This window comes from Triticum aestivum, chromosome 7A (genome assembly GCF_018294505.1).
Source record: "Triticum aestivum cultivar Chinese Spring chromosome 7A, IWGSC CS RefSeq v2.1, whole genome shotgun sequence".
Classification (NCBI taxonomy): Eukaryota; Viridiplantae; Streptophyta; class Magnoliopsida; order Poales; family Poaceae; genus Triticum; species Triticum aestivum.
In genome coordinates, this window is record NC_057812.1 from 22,928,303 (window position 1) to 22,942,414 (window position 14,112).

The following is a 14,112-nucleotide window of genomic DNA, read 5'->3' on the forward strand; positions in this document are numbered from 1 at the left end:
GAATTGTTGCTCATGAGATGTCACTTAAGGATAAAGAGGAACTTCACAACAAATCAAGTGGTGCTTATAAAGCCTCATGTGAAGCCCCTACATCATCAAGTGAGAAACAAGACTTCAATGAAGAACTGAGCTTGATGGTGAAGAACTTCAAGAAGTTCTACAAGAGTAGAAGCAAAGATAGAAGCTCCAAATCAAGGTCCTACAATGACAAAAGATCTTCTAGTCGAGAGCGAAACTGTTACAATTGTGGAAGACCCGGACACTATTCCAATGAGTGTACGGCTCCCTGCAAGAGAAGAGAAGATTCTCCAAAAAGAAGAAGCAAAGGATCACCACCAAGAGAGAGAAGGAGTAGAGATGATCGTTATGAACGAAGATACTCACGGAGAAGCAAGGATTCGGAAAGGAAGGAAAAATCATCAAGGAGCTACACAAAACGAAGACATCAAGCTCATGTTGGTGAATGGGTTTCCGGCTCCGACTCCGACAGCCACTCCGAGAGAAGTTATCACTCTTACTCCAAAGATACTCAAGATGAAGGTGTTGCCGGTCTAGCACTTGTGTCAACCGACTCCTACGACATATTTGACTCACCAAATGAGGGAATTGGAAGATGCTTCATGGCCAAAGGTCCTAAGGTAACACACCCTGAGTATGTTGATTTCAATAGTGATGAAGATGACTTGTTAGGTGATGATTTGGTTGGCGACAACTCTAGTGATGAATACTACGATAATCATGCTAATCAAGATAAAACGAGTGACAATGATAAGGAGAAGATTGAGGCTCTAACTAAAGAACTAAAAACTCTTAAGTTAGCTCATGACACTATCTTCGAAGATCATCGAGAACTTTTAAGAGCTCATGAGAAACTATGCAATGAAAAGTTCAATCTTGAGCAAGAGCATGAGTTCTTAAAGGCAATCAATGATGATCTCCGCAAGAAAAGTTCTTCTTACATTGCCAAGCGTTTACTCTTATCCACTTACATGCCTCAAGTCAAGTCTAATTCTTCCTCTAGTAGTAACAATGATCATGCCAAATTCAATACTGTTGCCTCTAGTAGTTCTCTTGATTCCACTAATGATTCTCTTAGCCAAGTTACACTTGAGGAAGAAAATAGCTTATTTAAGGGAATTATAGAGAAAGGAGTGTACAAGAGCCTTTCCGGGAGTAAGCAATTCGAGGAAATTGTGCGCAAGCAAGGAATGCACCGGAAGAATCAAGGTGTTGGTTTTGAACGAAAGTTCAATGCCAATGGAGTTGAATGGGAAGAAGATCAATACCCCAAGACAAAGTTTGTCCCTCAACAAGAGAAGTATACTTCTTTCAAGGGGACACAAGCTCAAGATGATCTTCCACCACAAGACTACGAGCAAAAAGGCAAGGACAAGCTTCAAGAGGAAATTGATGCATTTGAAGAAGCTCCTAAGACCTTAGTCAAGTGGATCCCCAAGACTTCTTCAAGTTCCACTTCATCAAGTATGACTACAACTCCAAGGATTCCCATCAAGATGATGTGGATCGAAAAGAAGAAGAACTAGAAAGTTCTTGAGGGTGACTCCGCCAACATACTTCACTCTTATCATTTTGGCAAGAACAAGTGCAATCAACTTCCACATCTTGCACTAGTTCAAGGAGTCACAAACCCTCTTGTTGGTAAGACAAGGGACAAGGTAACCTAAAAGCTTTCATGGACATCATCTTTTGTGTGCATCACTCTATGTCTATGGATATCCTTGCTTTTTCCTTGTGGGTTGAAAGTGCAATTCACTCAAATGGATAGCTCCAAGAGATCTACATCAACATTGAGCATCCACATCTTCAATATCTACATGAAGTCATCATCGACAAAACCCAAGGTTAGTTCATCCCTCTTAGGGGGGATATCACATCTAGGGGGAGCTTTACTCAAAGACTTGAGCTAAAGCAACTCTAAAGATGTGAACAAAACAATGCTTTATGTAAAAGTGGTAACCCCACTTGAGCTTAAACGATGAGTATGACCTAAGATCAAGTGTTCTCACTTGACTCCTAAGTCAATATACTCATATATAGATGACCTAGTCATCGCAAATTGCTTGATAGATGCTAGAATTGGTTGTGCATGCCTTGCCACATATTCCATTTGCCATCTTATTGTGTGAGCATGCTGATTGCATATTTTACTCATTCGAGGACATCCACTTGTTGCTTTGATTGTTCGGTTTTATTTCTTTTTGCCAAGTGGATGGACAAGAATGCCTAAGAACCTCCTCTAGCTATCTATGCTTTTCTCGTCTCAAACTCTATTCATGCTGCATCACAAAATTTGATCAAGTCAGATTCGAACCACTCTGTGTGAGGAGCGCTCGGAGTCCCCGATTCGTCATAGACTTAAACTTCCAAAACCTCTTTATGATTCTCGGTCTGACCGATACTTCACTTTCGGTCCTACCGAGATCATTAAGTTGATCTAGGTTTTCGATCTCGGTGCAACCGATTTGAACCTGTCGGTCTCACCGAGATTCAGTAACTGCACGTAGTTATGAACCTCGGTGCCACCGAGTTGTTCAACTCGGTCACACCGACAGGGTCGGGCTATATATAGTGACGGGCAAAATTTTGGAAATTTCTCCGAAACCCCTCACCCGCGCGATAGCCTGCTCTGCCCCCGAGGTCTCCGGATCGTCTTCTCGCCGCCAGCAGCCTCCAGTCGCTGGTCTCCGGCGCCGTCAACGGATTTCTGCCCTGCCGTTGCCGCCGTAGCAAGTCCTCGCCGAACTAGGGTATGGACTTGATCTTTGTGCTATTCCTCAATCTGATTCCTAGCACATTGTGATCATATTGATTCTTGCCACGATTGAAACACTTCTATCCAGTCAAAACGCTCATAGGTTAGGTTTGATTCGAAAATTCTAGGTTTAGGTTTCCGCTGAAACCATCTCGGACCCACCGAGTTGAAAAACTCGGTCCCACCGATCTAGCTTTTGCCATTGCACAAGTGAAACTCGGTCTAACCGAGAATAACTTATCGGTGCGACCGATTTTGGAATTCTGTGAAACCCTAGCAGTCTCGGTGCCACCGAACTGTGACTCGGTCTGACCGAGTTCACCAGTTCTGGTGCCAAAACTGCTTCGGTGTCACCGAGTTTGAAAATCAGTAGATCCGAGATGCTTTCTATGGAAAACTAAAACTAAGTTTTTGAATTAATCTTTTGCTAAAATCTCTGCTTTTTGTGATGCTCATCCACTCTATCTCCTCTATAATCTATTCACAGGGTCAGCAGTCAGTTTGCAACATGTCTGATCAAAGTGACAGCCAGAATGTGTCTGAGCAGCAAGTTGTGATGAGTGAGGGCACTAGCCCCTTAAGTTCTTCTGATGATGGCAGCAGGAGCACCCCCAGCAATCTGCCTAAGGCTGCCACACGTCAAAGGAAGAAGAGAACGTATGATTCTGAAGATGAGGACTATGTGGCAGAGGAAGAGGCCACTTCCAAGAGGGTTGAGCCAGCTCAAGGCTCAAAGACAGGCCTGAAAATCAAGAGGCCAGCAGGCAGGCAGCCAGTGTCAAAGGCTAGAGCCTCCACTGAGAAGCCTGCTCCCATTGAGCCCGTTGCTGCTGAGGGCAAGAAGAGGAAGGAGAGAGTAAAGAAGACTGTAGCCAAAGTGCTTGGGAGAGCCTCCATCATGGTAGAAGAGGAGGAGGAAGAAGAGGCAGCTGCACCAGCGCCCAAGGCAGCCAAACTTATGGGAGATGCCATAAGGTCAGGAACAGCTGCATCCAAGCCCAAGGAAGCACCCAAGGCTGCATCTAAGCCTAAGACAGCACCAAAGAGAAACACAAGGAGTATACCTGCTGCAGAAAATAACAAGGCCCCAATGCCTGAAGCTATCGAAGAAGAAGAAGAGAGTGTCCTTAGAAAGCTCAAGCCCAAGATCCCAGACCACAACGATGCTCATCCTGTGGCTGAGGATATGAAGCTAAGGAGAGACTCAGGACTCAGGAAATGGAGAGAAGCAGATCCATATGCTTCTAGGAGAAGGACTGCCGTGGATTACAGATTTCATACCAAGGAGCAACAAGACTTTTATGAGACTGTTTTGCTTGACAAGAAGCCAATCGTTTGTGACATGAGATGGGTCAACTGGACCTATATCAAGGAGAATGAAGAGTACTACCCAGGAGTTCAGGACAGCTTTAGGGCGTGTGGAGTAGAGGACTTTGTTGGGCAGAAGCTCACAAAGTGGAACGAGGAACTCATCATGTAGTTCTACTCCATAGCTCACTTTTATCCGGATGGCAAGATTACATGGATGTCTGAGGGTACGAGGTACCAATCCACTGTTGAGGAATGGGCGAAATTAATCAATGCCCCAGAGGAGCAAGCAGATGACTTGGATATCTACGCCAAGAAGAAGATGGATCATAACTCCATGTCCAACATGTACAAGGAGATCCCGAATGAAGCACTTGACACATTCAAGTTTGGCTCAGTACATTATCTGCTCTTAGGATTGCCTACGATCAATTGGATACTAAGGCTGAAGGAAATATGCCCTAGAGGCAATAATAAAGTTATTATTTATTTCCTTATAATCATGATAAATGTTTATTATTCATGCTAGAATTGTATTTTCCGGAAACATAATACATGTGTGAATACATAGACAAACAGAGTGTCACTAGTATGCCTCTACTTGACTAGCTCGTTAATCAAAGATGGTTATGTTTCCTAACCATGAACAATGAGTTGTTATTTGATTAACGAGGTCACATCATTAGTAGAATGATCTGATTGACATGACCCATTCCATTAGCTTAGCACCTGATCGTTTAGTATGTTTCTATTGCTTTCTTCATGACTTATACATGTTCCTATGACTATGAGATTATGCAACTCCCGTTTACCGGAGGAACACTTTGGGTACTACCAAACGTCACAACGTAAATGGGTGATTATAAAGGAGTACTACAGGTGTCTCCAATGGTCGATGTTGGGTTGGCGTATTTCGAGATTAGGATTTGTCACTCCGATTGTCGGAGAGGTATCTCTGGGCCCTCTCGGTAATACACATCACATAAGCCTTGCAAGCATTACAACTAATATGTTAGTTGTGAGATGATGTATTACGGAACGAGTAAAGAGACTTGCCGGTAACGAGATTGAACTAGGTATTGGATACCGACGATCGAATCTCGGGCAAGTAACATACCGATGACAAAGGGAACAACGTATGTTGTTATGCGGTCTGACCGATAAAGATCTTCGTAGAATATGTAGGAGCCAATATGGGCATCCAGGTCCCGCTATTGGTTATTGACCAGAGACATGTCTCGGTCATGTCTACATTGTTCTCGAACCCGTAGGGTCCGCACGCTTAAGGTTACGATGACAGTTATATTATGAGTTTATGCATTTTGATGTACCGAAGGTTGTTCGGAGTCCCGGATGTGATCACGGACATGACGAGGAGTCTCGAAATGGTCGAGACGTAAAGATTGATATATTGGAAGCCTATGTTTGGACATCGGAAGTGTTCCGGGTGAAATCGGGATTTTACCGGGTTACCGGGAGGTTACCGGAACCCCCCGGGAGCCATATGGGCCTTCATGGGCCTTAGTGGAAAGGAGAAAGGGGCAGCCCAAGGTGGCTGCGCCTCTTCCCCCTCCCCTAGTCCTATTAGGACTAGGAGAAGGTGGCCGGCCCCCCTCTCTCCCTTCCCCTCCGAGGAATCCTAGTTGGACTAGGATTGGGGGGAGGAATCCTACTCCCAGAGGGAGTAGGACTCTCCTGCGCCTCCCTCTTTGGCCGGCCAGCCTCCCCTCCTCTCCTCCTTTATATACTGAGGCAGGGGCACCTCTAAACACACAAGTTGACACAAGTTGATCCACGTGATCGATTCCTTAGCCATGTGCGGTGCCCCCTGCCACCATATTCCTCGATAATACTGTAGCGGAGTTTAGGCAAAGCCGTGCTGCTGTAATTCATCAAGATCGTCACCACGCCATCGTGCTGACGAAACTCTTCCCCGACACTTTGCTGGATCGGAGTCCGGGGATCGTCATCGAGCTGAACGTGTGCTCGAACTCGGAGGTGCCGTAATTTCGGTGCTTGATCGGTTGGATCATGAAGACGTACGACTACTTCCTCTACGCCGTGTCATCGCTTCCGCAGTCGGTCTGCGTTGGGTACGTAGACAACACTCTCCTCTCGTTGCTATGCATCACATGATCCTGTGTGCGCGTAGGAAAATTTTTGAAATTACTACGAAACCCAACAAAGGCATACTCTACTCCCTAAGTCTGGAGATCACAAGATGATCAGAGGTCACGCGATCAACTTGCTTCATGTCTTTGACGTGCCTCAGAAATTCAAGGTCATGAGTCTCATTATGGAAACCATTAAGAGGATGGCTGCAGATCAGAAGAGGAGCTGTGGATATGCCCCTCAGATTCAGGAGCTCAACAACTCCAAGATGGGCACGGGCATATACTTGTTGGATAAGGAACACCTGCCCATCCATCCAGATTTTGAGGATAACCAAGTGGTTATGACTGAGAATGAGCCCTCATCTGCCCATGCATTTGCAAAGAAGGAGAAGGCGAAGAAGGAAAAAGCTGCCAGGATGCCTACTCAAGAGGAGGCATCTGATTACTTCTTGAAGACCAAACAAGAGCAGCTAGGTTACTTGATTTCATCCACGCTGAGAATTGAGCAAAGTTTGGCCAACCTCACTAAGAATCAGCAGAGCCTAGAGAGGATCATGGAACAGAAGTTCTATGACTTGGATGTCAAGGTACCAGAAGTTCAGTCTGTAGTGGAGCAGCTCCAGGAGGACATGAATGAGAGGAGAGGCAGGACCACGACTCATGCTTTTTCTAGAGTGCCACGAGGTCCGAGGTCGTCTGCACTGCCAGTTGCTGACACCAGAGCCACTACTTCAGTACCAGCTACAGCCTCTGCTCCAGCGTCTACTTCAGCTCCATCTCCAGCGACTACTTCAACATCTACAGAAGCCTTCGTCCTTGGAGTGATCCGGACTCCACCACCACCTGAAGATCAAGCCTGAGCATCGATCTACACTAGTAGAAAACGGGCCATTAGTACCGGTTTGTAAGGTCCTTTAGTGCCGGTTATGGAACCGGCACTAACGTTTCGGCACTAAAGCCCCCCCCCCTTTAGTACCGGTTCAGCACAAACCGGTGCTAAAGGAGAACCACGTGGCACGAGCCAGCTCCGGGGGCCGGGTGCCCTTTAGTACCGGTTGGTAACACCAACCGGTACTAAATGGTTGTGGGTTTTTGTTTTATTTTGCATTTTTCAATTAAATTTGTGTTATCAATTTAATTTAGGATTGTTTTACGTTATAATGAGTTGTAGTCGTCATCATCATCATCATCATCATCATCGCATATTAATAAATAAATAAACTCTAGCTAACTAAAAATCATCGTAGTCGTCTAATTACCACTATTTAATCATCATAGTCATTACCCGCTAGCTATCTAATCATCATCAACGCTGGCTAGCTTAAAGAGGAAACATTCACTTTGTAACAGAAGCAAAGATATCATCAAGTTCAACATAATCATCACCAACATCGAAGTTCAGGACACGGACATGAGACAAGTACTAATTAAGAGCATGAACTAGTAGCTACTGATCCTGCTGCTCCCTCTCAGGTAGAATAGCATAGAACATGTATAGCTCTCCTGATTCATCATACTGGAGCATGCAGATGAATCTGTCTCCTAATCTTGGGTTGCGCTTCTCCTTACTGCCCCCTAGTACTTCTCTGCGATCGTTAACAATTTTGCTCCAATCTTTCACTATTAAGCATTCTTCGCTTTCAGAAATCCTGAATGCACTCATGTGCAATGTAGGAAATCTTGGTCGTAAGCTAACCATTGACATGCGACCTTTTGTCTCGATCCACTGAGGCACAACTGTCATCGGAAGTCCCTGTTGAACAACATCGTATAGTAATTAATATACTAAGCAATGAAAGTTTAGCTTCAAAAATAATGTATGCAAAAGATGCACTAATTAAGGACAAATATTTAAAATCTTACCATCTTTTGATTATAGATGTGACCGTAGTTCAATACGATCACCATTGGTCGCACGTTTTGAGTACTAACATTTCTAAGTTTAGGAAAAAAATTTGTCTTGACAGTATTAAGATCCTCAAGCCATGAAACATAATGACTTATCTCCTCGCAGTTTAGTTGAGCCCCGGGGCAGTAGTAGGTCCTGTCTACCAAGCGCCGGACATGTTTGCTTGAACCGAAATAAGCTGACAATACAAATTAGTTGTCAACTATTTTTGAATAAACTGTATGAAAGACATAAACATATGCATGCATGGTTGAGAAAAACTCACCAAATGGTAGAACTGGAGGCGTTTGCACATCGACCCAGATGTCTATATTACCTTCAATATCATCTTCCGGACGAATATCAAAGGTGATAACCATATCAGGCTCAAATGCATAAGCCTTGCATAGTGCTTGCCAAGTTTTGCATTCAAAATGGGTGTATGTGTCTCCATTATATAATTTGACGTTGAAAGTATACCCATGCTCCGTCTTCAAGTAAACTCTCTTTACCTCCATATCATCTATAGCACTAAAACCTATCTTATCCAAGACAAAAATTCTTGCATGGCAGGGGATGCGCTAGTAGAATAGTGAAAATTTAAAATTATAAGTTGAAGCAAATGAAGCATAAGTTTTGCATTCAAATAATAATTGACAAAGTGACTTACTGTATCAACTTCGAATGTCTCATCCAGCTTGATGCTGAAGCGCCTACCATCAACAAGGAAATTTTGGTCGCACAGGCCGCGCTGGTCTTCACAGTGTTCGCACATAATGAAATCTTTTTCGTCGTCAGATGACATTTCCTATGTTCATATAGGTGAAACATTAAACACCTATATCTAGCCAAATATATATTCATCTAACATTTGACATTAATATATCTAACTATATATTCAATTGACATTACTATATATTTAACTTTTCTATCTAATTCATCTAACATTCGACATTAATCTAACATTTATATAAACTCAAAATATATAAAAAATTAAATAAACAGAAAAACTCATTAACAAATAATATTTTAATTAGATCATCAAATCTCATATACCTAAATTTTCTTACTAAAAATAAACTAGTTATATTAATTATTCCACTAGTTCTAATCTCATATACCTAAATTTTCTTACTAAAAATAAATAGTTATATTAATTATTCAACTAGTTCTAATCTCATATACCTAAATTTTCTTAGTAAAAATAAACTAGTTATATTAATTATTCAACTTGTTCTAATCTCATATACCTAAATTTTCTTACTAAAAATAAACTAGTTATAATAATTATTCCACTAGTTCTAATCTCATATACCTAAATTTTCTTACTAAAAATAAACTAGTTATATTAATTATTCCACTAGTTCTAATCTCATATACCTAAATTATCTTACTAAAAATAAACTAGTTATATTAATTATTCAACTAGTTCTAATCTCTAGTTCGACAATTTTTCTATCTAGCTAGCTAATTCATCTAACATTCGACATTAATCTAACATTCGATCATCTAATTAACTTTTCTAAAAAACAGAAAATAAGTAAAAAAAATGTGTATGTGTGTGTATGTGTGTGTGTATGCATGTGTGTGTGTATGTGTGTGGTATATGTGTCTGTGTGTGTGAGGCCCCGTACGCGGCCGCCCCGTACGTACGAGCGGGGGCGCCGGCGTACGGGGCGGGGGCGCCGGTGTGTGTGTGTGTGTGTGTGTGTGTGTGTGTGTGTGTATGTATGTGTGTGTATGTGTGTGCGGGAGCGAGAGAGAGACGTACGGCCGCGGCGATGGCGACGGACGGCGGCGGCGTTCGGGGCGGCAGCGCGAGACGACGACGACGACGGGCGGCGGCGGGGACAGCGACGATGACGACGGACGACGGGCGGCGATGACGGGATCTAGCGGCGCGCGCGGCGGAGGTTGAGACGAAGTGGGGATGAAACTGAAATTTTCGTGAGAGCTATATATATATAGGGATGGGCCTTTAGTACCGGTTGGTGGCTCCAACCGGTACTAAAGGCCTATTTTCGCCAGGCCAAGCGGCAGGAAACGAAGGCTTTTAGTACCGGTTGGAGCCACCAACCGGTACTAAAGGGGGGGCCTTTACTACCGGTTGGAGCCACCAACCGGTACTAAAGGCCTTGCGCTGCCACCCCAAAGTTTAGTCCCACCTCGCCCGGCGAAGGGCAGCCGCACTGGTTTATAAACCCAGCCGCGGCTACCTCTTCGAACTCCTCTATATAGCAAGCTTCTGGGCCTAATTAATTAGGGCGCGCTGCCCTGTGAGTCTGCTGGCCCTCCTGGGCCTGCATTTGCACACCCTAGGTCTGGCAGACCCACAGGGCAGTGCGCCAACAAATTTTTTATATAGTTTTTTCTTTTCTACATTACTTATTTTCTTTTATTTATTTTTGAGTAGTTTTTTATATATTTTTTTCTTTTCTGCATTATTTATTTTCTTCTATTTATTTTTGAGTAATTTTTTGTATAGTTTTTTATTTCTGCATTATTTATTTTTGTATAGTCCGAAACCCTGATACTCGGAAAGAGTTTTTCCAGTTTGTACACGAAGTCCGTCCAGTTTTTGCCGTGACCCTCTCTACTCTTTCGCGCATGCTATGCGGGTGATATGATGATACCATGCCAAGTTTCAACATTTTCAGAATTCATTTTGTAGTGATTTTCAATTTCACGGTCATTTAGCTCTCTAAACAATTAGGTAAATGACCGAAAAACAACAAATGATGTCAGAACATGTTGGAAATTGATGACGTCGCTTTAAATGCTGCATACTGAACACAAAAGAAGTCCGGAGTTCAAATAAGTTTAAAAAACATTGAAGTGGCCATGTAACAGATGAGTTCTCGTCCGAAACCCTGATACTCGGAAAGAGTATGTCCAGTTTGTACACGAAGTGCGTCCAGTTTTTGCCGTGACCCTCTCTACTCTTTCGCGCATGCTATGCGGGTGATATGATGATACCATGCCAAGTTTCAACATTTTCAGGATTCATTTTGTAGTGATTTTCAATTTCACGGTCATTTAGCTCTCTAAACAATTAGGTAAATGACTGAAAAACAACAAATGATGTCAGAACATGTTGGAAATTGATGACGTCGCTTTAAATGCTGCATACTGAACACAAAAGAAGTCCGGAGTTTAAATAAGTTATTAAAAATCAAAAAGAGGTGCAATGCTGGTTAATTTGCTTCAAGCCATTCGGAATAGTGTAGACTGCACTGCACATAGCTCAGTGCAATCTATGCTATTCCGCAAGGCCTGAAGTTAATCAACATGTAGGTGAGCATTGCAACTTTTCGTCATTGTCTGTGCACTCACGGCTCATAAACCGCTCATACTGCCTCTCTCTTGGCGAAGATCACAAGATAGTTTGGTTAAATTGCATTACTTGTAAGTCCAGTTAACATGGATGCTTATGATGCAAGAGCAAGAGCAAAAGTGAAAATTTGGCACAAATAGGTAGTTGTGTAACTAAAATAGGTAGGAGGAGAGATAGCTCTTATGTCACAAAAAAGAAGTTGTATCAAACCTTTTATGTCGGATCTAGAACAAACCAATCGGTATCGCCATCATACAGCCCAACCGTGGCTCGTGATGCATATATATGCATATCAAATGCACGGTTGGACGTATGATGGCGAATCCGAATGATTTGTATTCAGTCGATGAACTGGTAGATGTATGCAGTCAATGAACTGGTAGATGTATGTAGTCGATGAACTGAAAGACTTATGCAGGGAAGGCGAGAGGTGGGCTATATATAGGGTCGTCTGGCTCACAAAGTGATTGTGGTAGTTTCGATCCAACAACTCACATGAGCTAGGAAGAAACACACCCTTGATCCAACGACTCGCAAGAGCTAGAAAGAAACACACGATCCATGTGATTCTTCCTGATTGGTGGGATGCACATTAGTACCCACTCCGGACTCCGAAACCCTGATACTCGGAAAGAGTTTGTCCAGTTTGTACACGAAGTGCGTCCATTTTTTGCCGTGACCCTCTCTACTCTTTTGCGCATGCTATGCGGGTGATATGATGATACCATGCCAAGTTTCAACATTTTCAGGATTCATTTTGTAGTGATTTTCAATTTCATGGTCATTTAGCTCTCTAAACAATTAGGTAAATGACCGAAAAACAACAAATGATGTCAGAACATGTTGGAAATTGATGACGTCGCTTTAAATGCTGCATACTGAACACAAAAGAAGTCCGGAGTTTAAATAAGTTATTAAAAATTAAAAAGAGGTGCAATGCTGGTTAATTTGCTTCAAGCCATTCGGAATAGTGTAGACTGCACTGCACATAGCTCAGTGCAATCTATGCTATTCCGCAAGGCTTGAAGCTAATCAACATGTAGGTGAGCATTGCAACTCTTCATCATTGTCTGTGCACTCACGGCTTATAAACCGCTCATACTGCCTCTCTCTTGGCGAGGTGGGACTAAAAACAGCTTGCCATAACCTCATTACTACCGGTTCGTGGTACGAACCGGCACTAAATGGTGATGGTGGGGCCATAGCCTGACCGCAGGCTGACGCAGCCTCTTTAGTACCGGTTCGTGGCATGAACCGGTACTAAAGGTTCGCCACGAGCCGGTACTATTTATCGCCGCCACGAACCGGCACTAATGTACACATTAGTGCCGGCTCTAATTCAAACCGGCACTAATGTGCTTCACGTTTGACCCTTTTTCTACTAGTGCTAGTGCTATGCATTTTCTAGGAACTTTTTGGTAACTTGTTGCCAAAGGGGGAGAAGATGTATAGATCATAGGCTTCGAGAGAGAGAGTGTTGCTTTTCTCTCTTGTTTTATTTGGTGGTTTTCTTTGAACTTTGTTTGCTTGTGTGCCTGTGAGACATCGATGATCATGTGTTTGATCATAAGCTACACTTAATGTTTGCTTGATGCTTGCTTAAATATTATCATTCTATCTATCGTTTGTGATCATTCACTATTCTTGGTGATGAGTGCATGTATTTCATTCTTATCATTTTGAGCGCTTCACCAAGATGTATGTGACATGGAAGAGTAACCGATGACTCTAACTCTTTGTGCATTTGCAGTCCAAAGCAAATTTTAAATATGCACAAATTTAGGGGGAGCTCTTACTTATCACATACTTCTCAAAGCGACAATACATTTCATGCTTATTATCATTTGTCGAAGCTTTGATCTATATGTTGTCATCAATTACCAAAAAGGGGGAGATTGAAAGTGCAACTATCCCTAGGTGGTTTTGGTAATTCATAACAACATATAGCTCATTGGGCTAATACTATTTCAAGATAATTATTTCAGGAAAGCTCAATGATTGGCATGGCATGGATGTGAAAGTGGAACCCTCAAAATGCTAAGGATAATGGATTGGCTCAAGCTCAAAAGCTCAAGACTCTTCATTTTATATTTTAGTGATCCAAGATCACATTGAGTCCATAGGAAAAGCCAATACTATCAAGGAGGGATGAGGTGTTGCTTAATGAGCCTCTTGCTTCATGTGCTTAATGATATGCTCCAAAATCCTCAACCACTTTCCCACTTCCACAAATGACCAAAACTCTAAGCCAAACTCGGTCCTACCGATTTTTCCTATCCGGCGCCACCGAGTTTCACTTGTCATTAGCCATTGCCAAACCCTAGCAATTCGGTCCTACCGATAAGGATCTCGGTCCCACCGAGATGGGGTTGCAAACTCTCTGTTTCCCTTCCGTAACTTTTCGGTCCCACCGAAAGAGCGAATCGGTCCCACCGAGATTGCAATGTAAACTCAGTGTTTCCCCTTTGTAACTTTTCGGTCTCACCGAGTTCCACTCGGTCTCACCGAAAGAGCAAATCGGTCCCACCGAGTTTGCCTGACCAACTCTCTGGTTAGCTAATTACCAAATTCGGTCTCACCGAGTTTGTGTAATCGGTCTCACCGAGATTACGTTATGCCCAAACCCTAACCATATCGGTCCTACCGAGTTGCATGTCAGTCCCACCGAAATTCCTAACGGTCACTAGGTTTACTA